Genomic DNA, 9,525 nt, shown 5'->3' with positions numbered 1-9,525 from the left:
AAGAACGTCTATGTTATTTAGGCTACGTTGTCGATAGCAATGGTTTACATACAGATCCTTCTAAGTTGTCTGTAATAGAAAATTTTCCTCGTCCTACAACTGTAAAACAAATACGTAGTTTTCTTGGTATGTGTTCATATTATCGTAGATTCATAGAAAAATTTGCTGATATTGCTACTCCTTTAACTAATCTAACTCGCGGTAGTCGAAATAGTAAACGTGCCGTAGAATGGAATTCAGATTGCGAAACCTCTTTTATAAAACTTAAACAAGCATTATTTACAGCTCCTGTACTAATTTGTCCAGATTTTAACAAATCATTTTTCCTGCATTGTGATGCTAGCTCCTATGCTATTGGTAGTGTATTATGTCAAAAAGATGATGAAGATAATCAACATCCTGTTGCATTTTATTCTAGAACATTTAATAAATGTGAAATTAATTATAGTACTACTTAAAAAGAACTTCTTGCTATATTAGACTCTATCGAACATTTTAGACCGTATATTGAAGGTATGGAATTTACCGTGATAACAGATCATGCTAGTTTAAAGTGGTTATTACGCTTAAATAATCCAAGCGGACGCTTAGCGCGTTGGGCTGCTCGTATATCTCAATTTACTTTTAATATAATTCATAAAAAAGGTAATTTACATGTTGTACCTGATACTTTATCTCGCATTCAAATTAATGCTATTGATATTCCATCAGAGATAACCCATCCTGATGAAGAAATTGAAGATCCTTGGTACAAAAATATATTTATAGGTTGTCAAAAATTTCCCTTAAGATATAAAAATTATTGAGTTGAAAACAAAGTTCTTTATAGATTTTGTAAGCCCAAATTTCAATTGCAAAGTAATTTAGCATGGAAAATTGTTATTCCAAAAGAAAATGTAATAGATACTATTCGTAATAATCATGATTCATTAGATTCAAGTCACTTAGGTATTCATAAAACTTTAAATAAGTTAAAAATCCATTATTATTGGCTTATATGTTTAAAGATGTAAAAGATTATATTTCAAATTGTGAAACTTGTAAAGCTTATAAGCACTCAAATGCTCCACCTTTTGGTATAATGACGAATCAAAAGATTGTTTCTCACCCTATGGTTATGCTATCTATTGATGTAGTTGGTCCATTGCCAAAATCATATTCTGGACACAGATATATTTGCACAGTATTAGATGTATTTTCTAAGTATTGTTGGTTAAATCCATTATGTAATGCTACCACAAAATCCATATGTAGATTTTTAGAAAAGGATATTTTTCTTAAATTTGGTTGTCCAAAAATCATAATTTGTGATAATGGTACTCAATTTACTTCTAAATATTTTGTACAATTTTTAAAAAGCTTTAATATTAATAAAATATTTTATAACACTTTATATACACCTCAAAATAATCCAGTCGAACGTTATCATAAAACGTTAGAAACTTGCATAGCATGTTTTGTTCATGATGATCATAGAACTTGGTCAAAATTTTTATGTCATGTTCAATTAGCTTTGAATAGCAGTATTAATTTAGCTACTGAATTTACTCCCAATTTTCTTATCTTTGGTCGTGAAGTTATAATTGATGCTTCATTACATCGTTTCAGTAATTCATTTACAAATTTGAATGAACTCGAATTTGGTAATTGTCGAACTTATGCACAAAGTTTAGATTCCTTAAGTTCAATTTTTGATTTAGTAACCAAATCTTTATTTAAAGCTTATAAAAAGAATGCTTTATATTATAATAAAGGAAGGAAAGTCATTTCCTATGAGTCAGGTGATATAGTTTGGAGAAAAAAAATTCATCTTGTCTAATGCTTCTCAATATTTTTCGGCTAAACTTGCTCCTAAGTTTATAAAATCTCAAATAATAGAGAAGATTTCTAATAATGTTTATATATTAAAAGATTTAGAGAAAGGTACTGTTGGTCGTTGTCATATTAAAGATATTATTAAAATATAGTTTTGGATTAATCCTAAAATAATTTGTAGATTTATATTTGGATTTGGAATTAAAAGGGCATTGTTAGAGAAGAATGAGCGAGAAGTATGACAGAGTTAGCCCTGAACTTGTGAGTAGATTGAGTGATAGGATTCCTATTTGAATATCCTTTCTACAAATGTATTTTACTAAAGTATACTTAGGACATTTTAGATTCTCATTTAAATATTTCCGAATATTTCTTTTGACTCATAAGATCTTATACATTTTTTGTAATATTTTTTAGAATATTGTTTTTGCAATATTTTTGAGTTTATACTTTTGTATGTAAAATTTTGTTTGTTTGTTTTGTACATAACTTTTTTGGTATTTTTGTAGAACCTTATTCCATATTTTAGTAATAAGTTATTTTTGGTTGAAGTTTTATAGAAATAATCCTTCATATTGGATTATTGCCTATGACTTTAGTCCAGCTTGGTTTTGTTTTGGATATTCCAATTTTGTGAATTTTCCAATAACATTTTTTTTGGAACAATTGTTTGTTGTTTTGTTCTGTGCTCGGAAAGCTGGTGGAGTTGAGCCGGTCACAGACATATTTTTTTGGTAACTTTGTTCTGTGCTCGGAAAGCTGGTGGAGTTGAGCCGGTCACAGACACCCATTTTTTTGGAAGTTTTGTTTAGCTGTGTTCGAAAAGCTGATGGTGTAGAGTCGGTCACAGTTAGAACTATTTTTTTGTATGCTCTCGTGTTCGGAAAGTCGTATTGAGTTGCGTCGGCCACGTTAGTCATATCTTTTGTTTTTAATTGAAACCATTTTGAGGTTGGTGTTCTTGGTATGCCAATTAGTGTATATTCTGTAGACCCAACATTTTATAAAAAATATATATATTTTCCATCTTTCGAGTAAGATAATACTTTATAATTTCCTACTCTAAATGAAACAAGTTTTATTAGACAGCTCATTGCTTTCGAGTGAGGCTCTATTGAGTCCTCATCTCCAAGGTTAAGGTGTTTGATAATTACTTTTACTCATCACATTTTCTGAATAGAGTTAAGTTAGACAACTTTTTGCTTTCGAGTGAGACTATATTAGAGTTCTCATCTCTAGGGTAGTGTTTGGCTAATACTTTTGTTTAGAATTTTTTAGAAATAACTTTTGCTACAGTTTGGTATGGTTTATTGTTTTCCATATTTTTCTAACTTTTGTAGAGTTACTATTTGTTATGTCACTCTAATATTTTGATTGATAGAGTCGGTCTCTACCTCTTTTGTAGAGTCGAATAAAAGAGTCTCTCAGGTTGAGCTCCTCTTTTATTTTTTGGTTGGGGGGTAATGTAACGTAATTGTGGCGCACGTTACATGTTTCATCCATTTTTAAATAATTTCAACATAAAATATTAAATTTCTAACATAGGTTATCGGATGTCATCTGTCATTTGACTTTGACAACCATTTCTAAGGCTATGTTTATGCTTAATTTAAAAATACAAATGCTAATGCTAAATTTGACATTTAAAATAAAAATGCACTTTTTATGCATTATGCGTTCCTGACCTAATTGTGATTTATTATCTTTATATTATCTTTGAGATGATCTTTGACATTTGTCTAAGACCTCACTTTCCTTCCGCCTTTTAAGTCGAAATGTGATGCTAAATTATTTTCAAAGTTTTTGTAACTTTTATTTGGTTTAAATTATCGAATATTGTTGAAAATTGAAGTTTTAAGGCACGATATGTCTTAATTTAAACGATTGGAAGTAAATCGATGTCGGATTACAAAAATAAATTTGGATATTTGTCGTCTCGTGGTAAGTCGAAAAACTTTCTTCGAAATTTGAATTTATTTCAATTGTTCTGTTTCGTAACGACGATTGTGGTTCTTTACAGGGAATTTTTAGAATATTTCCCATGATGCATTTTGTTATTTTTGGAAAATAACCGGGATTGACCGGGTAAGTTGGTTGAATTATTAAAGTGAAACTATAGATTTTCTAAATTCGTGTTAGGTTCTAATTAGAATTGTTTCTCTTTTGCAGTTATTTTCAATGGTTATTTTCAACAGTTTATTTTCAATGGGTATTTTTCTACCATTATTTTCTACAGTTATTTTCTACAACTGTATTATCGTGGATTATTCCTTGAATTATCTTCTTTGGCTGTATCTTCGAGTGGATTATTGTCATCGCTTTTCGAAGAACATTTGAACTTAATTTCTTTGGATATTTTGAAGATTAAATTTTAGAAACCGTAAAGGAAGTGAAAACTTTATAACATTTATTTAACTTCTGGATTTCGGTATGTAATTTTTACATATTTATTTTACCGCAACTTTGGAACTTCGTGGGATTTAGTATAGATTTTATAACTTTAAGAAAATTTGGCATTCAAACACTTTTTTTTAAAGGATAGTTATACACTATTGTAACATTATTTAAACTTTATTTTTGACTTGTTTGTAACTTTTTATTACATAACTTAGTCTAACTTTAAAATATTTCTTTGCTAACTTTAAAACATTTACAATAAGTAAATATTTAATTAAGATTAGTGAATTTAAATGGATGTAAACATCCAGGCGCCCGATTTTGTTACTCTTTAAATTTAAGATTTTACAATTGTTAAAATTATTTTTTTTATATTCTATTCTTGTGAATAAATTAATTTATAACATAGATTTGCCTTTTTTGTAAATCTACTTGTAATGTTGAAGGGTTATTTAACTGACTTCCGGAGAAAGAAAGTGCTTTCGAGGATTTGTTTAATTTAAAAACCTTGTCCAGCTCTACCGAATTTTTAGTTTGCCTCGAAGAAAATTAATATTTTTTTAAATTTAAATTTATTTTTAGTCAATTAATTATTACAATTGACACCCCCTTCAATTTTATATTACAAAATATAAACAATATCATTAAAAATATTAGGTTGGGGAAAAAGTCTTTTCGCATATAGTATGTTCATACTTGTAATAAAATCTCTTTGGCTATACCATTTGTATCTGGCTGGTTTTGGTATCATTAAAAAGTTTTAATTTTAAAGAAGGCACTTCCAAATTCAAATTAGGAATTTGTGTGATTTTCATTTGTTTTTGTTGTTGTTAAAATGAATGAATGAGTGAATCTAAAGAAGAAATTCGATACATTTTAAAATTTTACTATAAAAAAAGGTAAAAATGCAACTCAAGCCGCGAAAAAAATTTATGATGTTTATGGACCTAATGCAGTATCTGTGAGAGTAGCGCAAGTTTGGTTTAAGCGTTTTCAAGTCGGAAATTTTGATATCAAAGATGCATCTCGCTCTGGTCGCCCTGTTACGGACAAAATTGATGCCATTTTTGAAAAAGTGGAGCAAGATCGGTATATTAGTAGTTACGATGTAGCTGAAGAACTGGCAATTGACCACAAAACGGTTTTGACTAATTTGAATAAAGCTGGGTACACAAAAAAGCTCGATATATGGGTGCCCCATGAACTCACTGAAAGAAACCTAATGAATCGTGTACTCATTTGTGATTCTTTATTACGACGTAATGAAACCGAACCATTTTTGAAGAAGCTGATAACTGGTGATGAAAAGTGGATCACATACGACAAGAACGTGCGAAAAAAATCGTGGTCAAAGGCCGGTCAAGCTTCACAGACTGTGGCAAAACCCGGATTAACTCGCAACTAGCACCAGGGATCCATAACCATAATAAACTGGGGTTAGAAGTAAATAAAGATGTTATTGTAGTATCGGATAAGTTAGGACAGGGCTTTGGCTCAATAATTAAAAGTGAAATAAAAAATGTATTTAACACATGCTCACCCGGGGCAACCTATCAATACCAAATAAATAAAATAAATTCTATGCATCTGGGTTCTAATAATGTAGTAGTATTAATGCATGGTGACAGTTTGTCTCTAAACAAAAAGAGTTTAATGAAGGATATTTAATTATTAATTGAAATCCAAAATCAAAAGAAATGCAAATTTATAATTAGTTTATTTCCATATTCACATACCTTGACAGATGCACAGAATTTACATATTTATGACTTAAACCTATGTCTATATAATTTGACTCGACATTGCAGTAATGATTTAATGTTATTTGACATTAATAAATTCATTCATAGATTTAAGTGGACAGAGGATACTATGTACCTACCAATGAAATCGAAAAGACAAATTGGTAACCTAATTGCCTACAATATCAAAAATTATTTTACAAGTAATGTTACCAAGGATCATATGTATAATAAAAATAATAATTTAATTTATATTAACACCGACAAAATTAAAAATACTCAAATTAATAGTTTAAACGACAACATCTGCGCCCTCTTACTTAAATATTATACATCAAAATATACAGGGCATAGGTGGCAAAGATCATGAAATAGAATTATTTTCGGAGTGTTATAAAATACATGTATTTTGTTTCACAGAACATTGGGTAAAAAAATTTGACATATTTAATACTTCAAACTTAAACTGTCAAGTGCGTTCGTAAGAGGGAGTGCTATTCGTGGTGGCTCATTAATATTAGTACGGAATGATATCGTTTGTAAATCTCGAAAAGATATTGTGGCCCTCTCTATCGAACGTACTATCGAACTATCCTGCGTGGAATTTCCACAGTACATTATAGTCTGCGTGTACCGGCCCCCATCGGGAGATTATTATTTGTTTGAAACCACTATGGAGGACATTCTTAAAAAGCTATGTAAAACTAATAAATATATAATTGTATGTGTGGACTTTAACTTCGACTTACTTAAAGAAACTACGTTAAGTGTTCGGTTGGTCGCCTTGTTAATGTCATTTAATTTAACCCATAGAGTTAATGAACCGACGATACTTCTACGTGTATTGATAATGTGTTCTGTGACTGTGAAATATATGAAGTATCAATTATAAATAATTTAACTTCTGACCATTGTGGTCAGAAGTTTTCATTAAAACACAAAGAAATAAATCATTTAAAAAAAATAACATACAGGCCAATAACGGCTAACAAATTACATTGTTTTAAAGATATTGTGGCGTATAAATTGTCTAATCTAGATCTTACGACACAGGATCCAAATGAGCTTTATAATTCATTTTTTGAAGTAATACTAAAAGAATTTAACAATATATTTAAAATGAAATCATGTTATAGTAACACAAAATTAAAGTTTAGTGACTGGGCTACTGTTGGTATTTATAAAAGTAGAAATAAATTATACGACTTATATGATATGAGGCGGTGGAATCGAAGCGTAGCTTTTTAGAATACGTCATTAAATATTCCAAAATTTTTAAAACAGTATGCATTTCTGCTAAGTCCTTATATTTAAAGAAAAAAATCCTGAATTCTGATAATAGAATTAAAGCCACATGGGATGTTATTAGTAGTGTTAGTGGAAAACCCAAAAAGGAAATGATACCAATAGAATTGAACACAGGTAGTAGATACACGAGTTCTGAATCTACCGAGCAACCTCTAGGTTGCTAATTTATTTGAATCATTTTTTGATAAAGTACCCCATAAAATAACATTTCATTTAAAATCATCTACATCAAATGCAGCTAGGTTATTAAATAATAGTGTTTCTAAATGCGTTATTGATTTTTCATTTGAAACGGTTTCTGCAATAGATGTCATAAAAGTATTTAAAACTGTAAATATTAAAAAAACTAACGACATATGGGGCATTTCGGTAAAATTTTTTAATAACATCATATACGATATTGCTCCGTATATAGCAGTAATTTTTAACAAGAGTTTGGACACGGGTTCATTTCCTAACTTGTTAAAATGTAGTAAAGTTTTACCACTTTTTAAAACTGGAAACAGAAGCGATCCCGGTAATTACAGGCCTATTTCAACACTCCCATCCTTAAGTAAAATTTTTGAAAAAAATATTTTAAATCAACTACTCGTCCATTTCGGTACAAATGCTATTTTTCATGGTGAGCAATTCGGTTTTAGAAGAGGTCGCTCGACAACTGATGCGGGGATTGCGCTTCTCAAACATATTTACGATGCTTGGGAGAAATCACAGAACGCTATTGGAGTATTCTGATTTATCTAAAGCATTCGATTGTGTAGAACACAAAACGCTTCTTTATAAGCTCAAATATTACGGTGTTAAAGGTAAAGCTCTTGATCTCATCGCTTCATATTTAAGTCAAAGAATCCAGCAAGTTTTCATTAATGGAATAAAGTCTTCTGGATCTACGTTAAAATGGGAGTTCCACAAGGTTCAATTTTGGGTCCCTTTCTATTCCTAGTATATATAAATGATCTTCCTTTCTATGTTAAGGGTATTTGTGATATAGTGTTGTTTGCTGACGATACTTCACTGATTTTTAAGGTTCAAGAAGAAAAAAAATGACTATGACGATGTGAACGGTGCATTATCACAGATACACAATTGGTTTACAGTAAATAATTTAGTTTCGAATGCTCAAAAAACAAAATGTGTAGTTTTTACCCTACCTAATGTTAGCAAGCAAAATTATAATATATTTTTTTGGATTCCAGACTTCAGTGGACTTCTCATTTATCATCCCTAACAGGAAGACTCAGCTCCGCAACATACGCGGTTAGAAAAGTTAGACAACTAACTGATATTGATACCGCTCGTTTAGTTTATTTTGGTTATTTTCACAGTATTATGTCATATGGCATATTACTTTGGGGTAACGCTGCAGATATTGAATCTGTCTTTATTTTACAAAAGAGAGCAATTCGGTTTATTTATAATCTTGGAGCTAGAGACTCTCTTCGGGATGTTTTTAACACAGTAGGAATACTTACTGTTGCGTCGCAATATATTTACAACAATATCATGTATATTCACAGTAGCATTGATTACTTTGATAAAATCAGTGATAATCATTGTATATGCACTAGAAGTAAGGATAAACTTATAACGCCAAGTTTCCGACTCCGCAAAGTCAATAAATCCTTCTTGGGGCAAGGTATCCGTTTCTATAATAAAATTCCGCAGACATTTTTAACTTTGCTGTTCAGTAAATTCAAATCGTTTGTAAAAAATACATTGGTAGAAAAAGCATATTATTCGATACAAGATTTTGTAGATGATAAAAAAGCGTGGAGTTAATACCTGTTGACTTCCAAGCAGGATACATTAATTTAAATAATTGTACATATTTAATTAACATGACGTTGTATTTTTTAAATGTTAAAAAAGAGTAACTACTGAGTTTCTTGCCGGTTCTTCTCGGTAGAATCTACTTTCCGAACCGGTGGTAGCTTCACTTAATTGTAAAATGACGATTCAAAAGTACTTATAAAAGCCTACTTGAATAAAGTTTATTTTGATTTTGATTTTTTTTGAATGCTGTGTGTATGGTGGGATTGGAAGGGCATCATTCATTATGAGCTGTTACCGCCCGGCAGGACCATCGATTCAGAACTGTATTGCGAACAATTGATGAGATTGGTAAGTAATTGATTCAACATACATACACATTATTAATTTCCAAAAAAATATTAATTTTATTAATTATTTATTAAAGAAGTATTCTTTTAATAATTTTATTATTTTTTTAACATTCTCTGTTGTAAAAAAATCAATTTCACTA

This window comes from Vanessa cardui, chromosome W, assembly GCF_905220365.1.
Source record: "Vanessa cardui chromosome W, ilVanCard2.1, whole genome shotgun sequence".
Classification (NCBI taxonomy): Eukaryota; Metazoa; Arthropoda; class Insecta; order Lepidoptera; family Nymphalidae; genus Vanessa; species Vanessa cardui.
The sequence above is the reverse complement of the archived record's forward strand: the minus strand, read 5'-3'. Positions refer to the sequence as shown.